The sequence below is a fragment of the Musca domestica genome, unplaced genomic scaffold (assembly GCF_030504385.1).
Source record: "Musca domestica strain aabys unplaced genomic scaffold, Musca_domestica.polishedcontigs.V.1.1 89, whole genome shotgun sequence".
Taxonomy (NCBI): Eukaryota; Metazoa; Arthropoda; class Insecta; order Diptera; family Muscidae; genus Musca; species Musca domestica.
In genome coordinates, this window is record NW_026712430.1 from 2,861,173 (window position 1) to 2,870,120 (window position 8,948).

Sequence of the window (8,948 nt, forward strand, 5' to 3'; positions counted from 1 at the left end):
TCCTTTTACTTCCTACACCTCTCTCTCACAAATAACAGAACAATGAATGAAAGGATGTATGTATGAATGACAGAGGACGAACGCGACATGGGTACAAACAGATAAGTTCCTCATAGATTCGGATCTCTATGTATAGCTAAATGAACAAGCAATGGGGACGGACGGCATTTCCCCTCCCCTCTACCTCACTTCCTATAAACTCTCTGTATTTCACACAGAATGACGTCATTCAACCAAGTTTATCATTGAGAAAAAATAGAGAAGGTAAATTTTAGCGCCGCAAGGGGCCGGGGTCAGCTATTTTTTTTCACACTGAGGTCATACCCCAGGGTATTCGTCCTTGTTTAGAGCCCACAAAAAAAAGCCTCCCTCCCTCGAAATACAAAACTTCATTCATTTATTTTTTGTTATACTTTTTTGTCTGTAAGCCATAATTTATTTATTGCAATCAAATTGTGTTTTTTTTTTCTCAATTTTTTTCCATTTCTTTTCAATCAATTTATGATTTGTGTGTGTTTGTTTGTGTTGAGTTTTTTGGAAGAAATTTTTTTTTATAAAAAAGGAAACTTATAATTGTTTGCACGAATCCTGGCAGCCAGCAGTTGGCTTGTCATCTTCATCCATAGTTGTTTTTTTTAAGGCGACAAGGGCCAGGACCTTCTGATTTTTTGGCAAATTAAATAATCCAGGCGCAAAAAAAGTATAAATATTAAAATTACGAAAGCATTGTTGATGTTCTTCTTCTTCTTGTTTATTTGTCTGTCTCCGTGGGTCAGTTTTTCATCATCAGCATCATCATCAGGAAATAAATATATGTTTGTATATTGCAATCGATTCTATAAACAATTTATAAAATTTGGAAAAGTTTCTTCAGTTCAACCATTAGAGCCCAATCAGCCTTAATTAAATCATCACGGAAGTAATCCTTGCAAGCATCGATACTTTGACGGGAAATCTGAAAAGAGAAGAAGGTGATAAAAAATGAAATGGAAAGGATAAAAAGAAACAAAAAAAATAAAAATTACCAGTAAAGAAAGTCTTAAAGTCGGGCGGGGCCGACTTTATGATACCCTACACCACTTTGCTAATTTAGTTGAGCTCCACATAATAATTAAATGTTTTTATGGGAGAATTCATAATTCACCCTATGATTATAATTATAATTTAAAATTCAAGGACTAAATATGCCGAAACATTTGTATCCTTTAAATTCGGAATTGTATTGCCCATTTGGAGCAAAAATAATTTGAAATCAGATAAAGATATATATGGGAGCTATATCCAAATCTAAACCGATCTCCATAAAATTTGGCAAAGATATTTCTGAGCGGTATTGATATATTTCCCTGAATATCGTTCTTACGGATTGCTATTACGGCTGTGGACAACAAATCGGATGAACACTATATATGGCAGCTATAGCTATATCTGAACCGATCTTCACCAAATTTGGCATACTAGCTTCTAGACTCAATTCGGTCGTATGTGCCGAATTCCACCCCATTTGGACAAATATTAGACGTACAATAAAAAGTAAATCGGACGAAGTTATATATGGGAGCTATATCCAAATCTGAACCGATCTCGATAAATTTAGCAAAGGTATTTCTGAGCTGTATTGGCTATATTTTCCCAAATATTGTTGTTACAGAGTGCATATTACGGCAGCGGAAGACAAAAATAACAAATCGGATGAACAATATATTTGGGAGCTATAGCTATATCTGAACCGATTTCGATCAAATTTGGCAAACTTATTTTCAGACCTAATTTGGTTGTATGTGCAAAATTCCATACCATTCAGACTGATATTACACGTTTGGTGCACAATAAAGGCAAATCGGACGAAGATAAATATGGGAGCTATATCTAAATTTTTACCGATTATCTCCAATTTCAATAGCGTTCGTCCTTGAGCCAAAAATTTCATCGCAATCGGATAATAAATGCGACCTGCATTTTGTTCACAAGAATACATGGACAGACGGGCGGACTGACATGCATAAATCAACTCAGATTCTATGCAGATCATCAAAAGGGTCTATCTCGTTTCCTTTTGCCTGTGCACATACCCTAACCATCATGTGGTGTAGGGTATAAAAAGAAAGATAATAATAGAGGTCTCTCAATTTTTTAGACCCCAGGTCTCTTTGGGCAAAATTCGTTTTAGGACATTTAGAGTCGATCTAGGGATGTCCGTCCGTCTGGCTAGCTGGTGTGTAGGATAACTCATGAAGGTCCTAAACTTGGTACATCACAATATTATCCTCAAACTTAGATCGAGTTCGGAGATGGGCAATATCGGTCCACTCCATCTGGTACCTCCCCCACAGAAGGTCGAAATGCTATAATGGACAATATCGGACCACCCCATTAAGTACCTCCCCCATAAATGGTCGAAATTTTGAATAATTATAACTCTTATAAAATGTGATAAAAATATCCAATTATCTTCAAATTACACAGATCACAATATTTTAATTAACCCAAGGTCTGGTGTGAAGATGGAATATATAGGTCCACTCCTTCTGGTACCACCCCACAAAGGGTCAAAATTTTGAATATCCATGAAGCTCATAAAACGGGAAATGAACATCCGATTCCGTTCAGACTTGGAACATCTCAATATATGTATTAAAACAAGATCTGTTATAAAGATGGTAGAGATCGGACCAATCCTTCTGGTACCTCATCCACAAAGGGTCAAAATTTTGAATAATCAAAACGATTATAAAATCCAAATAAGAGTCCAGTTCTCTTCATACTTCGCATATCCCATTATTTCTAGTAATACCAAATCTGATGCGAAGATGGGATATATCGGCTCACAGGAGAATCACACCTTCTAGAGTTTTCAATAAAAAGGAGGACCTCATAGGTCTTATTTGAAAAGTAAACCGTCTAAAGGTCCTCAATGAAATGAATACCTTCTTCGGTATTCTTCGGTCTGAATACCTTTTGCAGGTCTTCTGAGCGAAAAAGATCTTTACAAAGTCTTCGGAGACCTGTCGAAGGCCTTCCTTATTATTATTTATGAATAGGAAACCTATATGAGACCTTCTACAGGGCCCTGCTATGGATTGAAGGTTTCTTTTATAAAAAAAGACCTCTACAGGTCTTTTTACGCAAAAAAAAATCGCCTTTAGCTCATTTATGCGTAGAACAAAAATTTGACCTCTCTCTCTCCGGTCCTTTTAGAGGAAAACAAAAAAAAAACCATACAGCCTTCAACTATGCGAAATAATGACGCACTATTCGCTCTACGATTCCATTGGAAAACAAAGGACGAATGCCGGGCGGAGAGAAGGGACTAATAAAACAAAATGAAACATTGAATGACTAGCACAACATAGAGTACGAGACCCAACTCTCCACTTTTCCACCATTTCCTCGCATTGCAGAGAAGTTGGCAGAGAACGAAAATAAGATGTGTGTATTCCAAAAATAGATTTGTAGATGATGGAGTAAACATTAAATAATTGGGTCAATGTGTCAATACAAATAAACGAATGAACGAACGTAACATACACACACACACACAGAGATACGCATGTATATATACACCACTACAATATATATTATATACAAGAAAAAGAACATGTGTGTGTGTGTGCGCGCAGCATTTCAGCCAAAAGTCAATGGCCAACAGAAAGCGTAGAAGGCAAAGTATGACGTTAACAATTTCCAAGCAATTGTCATGAATACCCTCAACCCAGCTATTGGATGGGATGGGAGGTATGGGAAGGCATCCAACCAACAAAACATTTCTCCATCCATTCATATTTTGCCTTGAGGTCGGCTTACATACATACATACATATTTGTTTCCTTGAGGTTTCTTCAATGGATTAAAGAAGAAGATGTGGAGGAAAATGTATTTAACTAGAAAGACTAAACGGGATCGAATGAGATATAGAATCCACTTTTTTAAACCACTTTAAAATCAAAATTCTCAATATTCCCTGGAACCGAAGGATAGTAAATTTTACGTAAAAAATACCACTAATAATAATGCTGAAGGAAAACAAAGCATCCATAATCCAAATATCTGAGAGACATCTTCCAGAAGCAAAAGTGACCAAAACTGTTAACCAACAAATTCCAAATATTTTTGCGAAATAGTCTTCTAACCCTTGCGAAGCCAAAATATTAAGTTGTAGCCCCTTGAAATAAAATTGTGGTTAGGATCTTCGAAATAATAGTTTTAGACCATAGGTACCTTTGGACAAATACGTTTTAGAACATTTGGAGTCGATCTAGCGATGTCTGCCTGTCCGTCTGTCTGTCTGCCTAGCTGGTGTGCACGATAACTCTCAAGCGTGATAGTGTAATTTCTTTATATTTGGCTGGGAAACCACAAGTGGGTATCGTTAGAGCACTCCAGCATTTAAATGTGAATAGATCTTTTGTGTCTCGTACCATAGCTCGTTACCTTTATACTGGTAGCGTAGCCCGACGTCAAGGAAGTGGACAGAAGAAAACAGCAACATCAGCAGAAATGGTTCGAAAAGTAAAGAAGCGACCCGCGTCGCAGTGGCCGAAAAATGGCTCGTGATGGCAATATTTCATTCGGCAAATATTGAAAAATGAGCTCGGGGTAAAGCCATTGAAATTCCAACAAGTAAAAAAGCTGTAAGTTCGGCCGGGCCGAACTTTTAATACCCTCCACCATTTGGTACAAATTTGGCAATTTCCAAAAAATAAAACCCGTTAAAAATTCTGTTAAATCTTAAAAGTACCGAATGCTTATACGACGACGTGGGCCTGCATAGGCAACTTTTGTCATAAATTATTACATATTTAAATGCGAAACTTGAAGAAAAATCTGTTTATAATGTAGCTAAATCGTCAAAATACCGAATATGGGGGGTACCGTTATATGGGGGCTATACGAAGACGTGGACCTGCACAGACAATTTTCTGGCATGGGCTGAAGTATCCATTACGAACTTCACATAGCGTAAAATCATTAAAATATCGAATATCGGGGGTTCCGTTATATGGGGGATATATGAAGACGTGGACCTACATGGCTCACTCTTTGACTTTGGATGAAGTATCCATTACGAACTTCAAATACCAAATTTGAAACGATTCCGGTAAAACAATGTCGCTAAAATCATCAAAATACCGAATATCGGGAGGTACCGTTATATGGGGGCTATATGATAACTTGGACCTACATGGCCCATTTACGAACTTAACCTGCCTACTGGGAAAAAATACATGTGTGCAAAATTTTAGCCTTCTATCTCAATTTGTTCGAAAGATAGCGTGATTACAACAGACAGACAGGCAGACACACAGACGGACAGACAGACAGACACACAGACAGACAGACGGACATGGCTAAATCGTCTTAGAATTTTACGCTGATCAAGAATATATATACTTTGTTGGGTCTGACATGAATATTTCGAGGAGTTACAAACGGAATGACAAAATTAATATACCCTCCATAGTATGGTGGAGGGTATAAAAAGTGCAAGAACTTAAACCGCAACAGAAAGAAAATAGACTCAAAAGAGCTAAAGAGTAGCTTCGCTTGGCCGAAAGAGCTGAACTGCCGAATTTGGTTTTCCCCGATGAGAAACATTCGTTGTCCAGCAGTTTGTAAACAAACAAAATTATCGTGTTTACTTGCCAAAGAGGTCAGCTGAAAATGTGCACCTTCGGTTGGCCACCACAACTCAGGCGCCGGCCATGGTGATGGTGTGGGACGCCATAACAGTCGCTCTCCGCTCGTATTAATCGACCGTGGCATCAGAATAATGCCGAATATTATCGCGAAACTATTCTGGAGGGTGTATAAAGCCTTGGGCACGCAAATATTTTGGCCGCAGAACTTGGACATTCCAATAGGACTCAGCGCCATCGCACTCAGCACGCTCCACCCAAGAATGGTTACAAAATGAGGTTCCTCGCTTCATTTCCAGCGCACAATGGTCACCAAAATCTCCGGATCTCCAATCCGTTGGACTATTGTGTCTGGAGTATTTTGGAAAGCAAAGTTGCACTAAAAATACCAAAGTGTCGATCATCCCAAGCAAGCGCTTCGCCGGGAATGGGCCAAAATACCGCAGAGCAACATTGTAGGCGCCATTACTAGTAATGCTGAAAATGGGTTTTTGTTGGCAGATGCGAAGACCTGAACCAGCATAGACAATTCTCTGTCACAGGCTGTAGCATCCATTACGAACTTGAAATATGACATCTCAAACAATTTTGGTGGGTCTTGTACCAAAACTCGTCAAAATTCTGAATATAGGGAGGTACTGATATATGGGGCATATACGAAGACCTGGACCGGCATAGACAATTTCTGTCATAGGCTGTAGTATCCATTACGAACTTCAAATACCAAATTTTAAACAATTCCGGTCAATAATGTCGCTAAAATCATTAAAATACCGAATACCGGGAGGTACCGTTATATGAGTACTATAGAAAAACCTGGACCGATATATCTCATTTTCAATACCAACCATCCTAGACACAATACAAATTGCTCTGCTAAATTTTGACGCTCTACGTCAAATAATGTGGGCTGTATCGTGATTTCAATAGATCGACAGACGGACAAACAGACGGACAGACAGATGGACGGACAGACAGACGGACATCGTTAAATCGACTTAGAATTTTATACATGTATGCATATACACATATACATTATGGGGTCTACGACGAATACTTAAGGATGTTACAAACGGAATGACAAAGTTAATATACCCTCCTTTCCAAGGTGGAGGGTATAAAAATCGTATCATAAATTTCCATCAACTTACCTTGCTAACCAACATATCATCAGCTTCAAAATGACGGCCAAACATTTTGGGTGATTCACCGGTATGGGTTCGATTTTGACACAAATCTCCTGACCTTTGCGGGCCGTTTCCAATTGTTTGTGATTCGATTCGATGGAGGTGACAATGCCAATATCGACAAACTGCAAAGAGAAAAAGAGAGACAGGAAATAAATTTCATTATTAAAAAAATACTACTCAAAAAAAATATGCAAAGCAATTTACGGATGTATAACAAGTTAACAATTACAAAAAAAAATAACAACAACAATTCCCTGGGGATAAGAGGCGTTCGCCAAAAAAACAACCTACAATCCATTGAGTCTGGTATTTTGATTTTCCTATCTTTGGTATGTTTTTCTTCTTTTTCTTTTATAAGGTTTCAGGCATTTCTCACCTACTCGTCGTCATCGCCATCATCATTCTCCGTCGTTGCAGTTGTCGTTGTCATAGCCGCTGTTGGGCTGTTAGGCATAAATGTTGCAAGTTTATTCAATTATTCAACTTTCAGCGACAGCAGCAACAACAACATCGCCACCACCACGTCATTATGCAACTTCAACTTCTCTGGAACTATGAAAAGCAAAAACCGATTCAAGTCATCGTAAACCACCCAACCACCACCGCCAACCTAAACCTAGGACAGGAAATTAAAAGCGTAACATTTCCTGTGGGCGTTCAGTTTAGCTTTGCAGAAATATGAGTGGAAGTAAGAAAAATGTAAATGATAACCAGACAGTCAGACAGACGACTGGCAGTAAGTCAGTCAGACTGATCGTCATTCAGCCAACAAGCCAACAGAAAAAATAATAAACATCAAGTATTTATTGAATTGAATTGAATGCTGTTGCTTGTGGTGGGTCAGGAATGACAATTGCCATTTACAAAAGGTGCTACAAATTTTTATGAAATATCAGAGATGTCCCTTACCTGTTCCTCCCATAGATAGAAGAGCTACTATAGGTGTCCAATTGCCATTTACAAAAGGTGCTACAAATTGTGATGAGCTATGGGAGGTGCCCCTTCCCTGTTCCTCCTATAGATAGAAGAGCTACTATAGGTGTCCAAAAGATAGATACGCGTTAATTACGGGTTATGTTAGGAAAGTAAGTTTGCACAAAATTGGATGATCTTTTCTTGATCGATACAATAAATTATTTTCTGTGAAAATTTTGACTTTTTGTGGAGAAGGTACCAGAAGGAGTGGACCAATATTGCCCATCTCTAAGTTTGACATTAATATTACCATGTACCAAGTTTGAGGAAATTAGGAGAATCCACTTCTGTCTGAATATGAAATGGATTTGAACACCATTTTATAGCATTCAAAAGCAGAATTCGATTGGAGATGATCTGACGAAGAATTCCCGAGAGTACTCCTTTTACAGAGAGAGAGAGAGAGAGAGTATTCTACAGATTTGCAAAGAAAAATTAACAGCAAGATCTCCGACTTTAGTTGCGAGGAAGAAATACTCAAAAGGGACAGGACTCGAAGATTGCTGATAATGAAATTTCCAATATATCGAGACAATCCACTTCTGCTTGATTATAACTTGCATATCAAAGCATCGAAATAAAAGACAGAATTTGGTCAGGTAAATCTGACCGATGAATTCCAGAGAGTACTCCTTTTACCTGTGGTGAGAGTGGCAGTACTGGAAGATTGCTGAAAATGAAATTTCCAATCTATCAGGACAATCCACTTCAGCCGATTATATTTGGATATCAAAACATCGAAATAAAAGACAGAATTCGGTCGAGGAAAATCTGATCGAAGAATAGCAGAGAGTACTTCCTTTGCCTGTGGTCGTATCAATAGATGAAAAGATGAACTTGAACGTATTCTCCAAAATTGCAAACAATCATTTACAGCCATAAATCCGATTTACTCAATTCTATTCGCGAATGAAAACACACTCAGGTTTGGCTAGAATCGATTTTCGTTTAGGAAATCACATGGTACTCCACGGATTAAAAAAAACGCTTTCGTCAATGTAAAAAACAAGTAAAAAACAGCTATCTTGAAAATTTTCAAAAAATCCTACTAAAATGAAACCGTTATAAGCTGGATATACGATATCGTGGACCTATATAGACAATTCTCTTCCAGAGGGTAAAGAACACAGAGAAAACACTTTTGGGG

The 8,948-nt window shown here is 38.1% G+C and overlaps 1 long non-coding RNA gene across 1 annotated transcript; it reads right to left on the minus strand.

Annotated features, from left to right (window-relative positions):
- Positions 1-494: 494 nt before the first annotated feature.
- Positions 495-6,945, minus strand: LOC131806784 (uncharacterized). The gene is made up of 2 exons (XR_009344163.1): positions 6,788-6,945; positions 495-955 (listed from the first exon to the last, which is right to left on the minus strand). It is a non-coding gene; the product is annotated as an uncharacterized LOC131806784 (long non-coding RNA).
- Between the last annotated feature and the right edge of the window lie 2,003 nt (positions 6,946-8,948).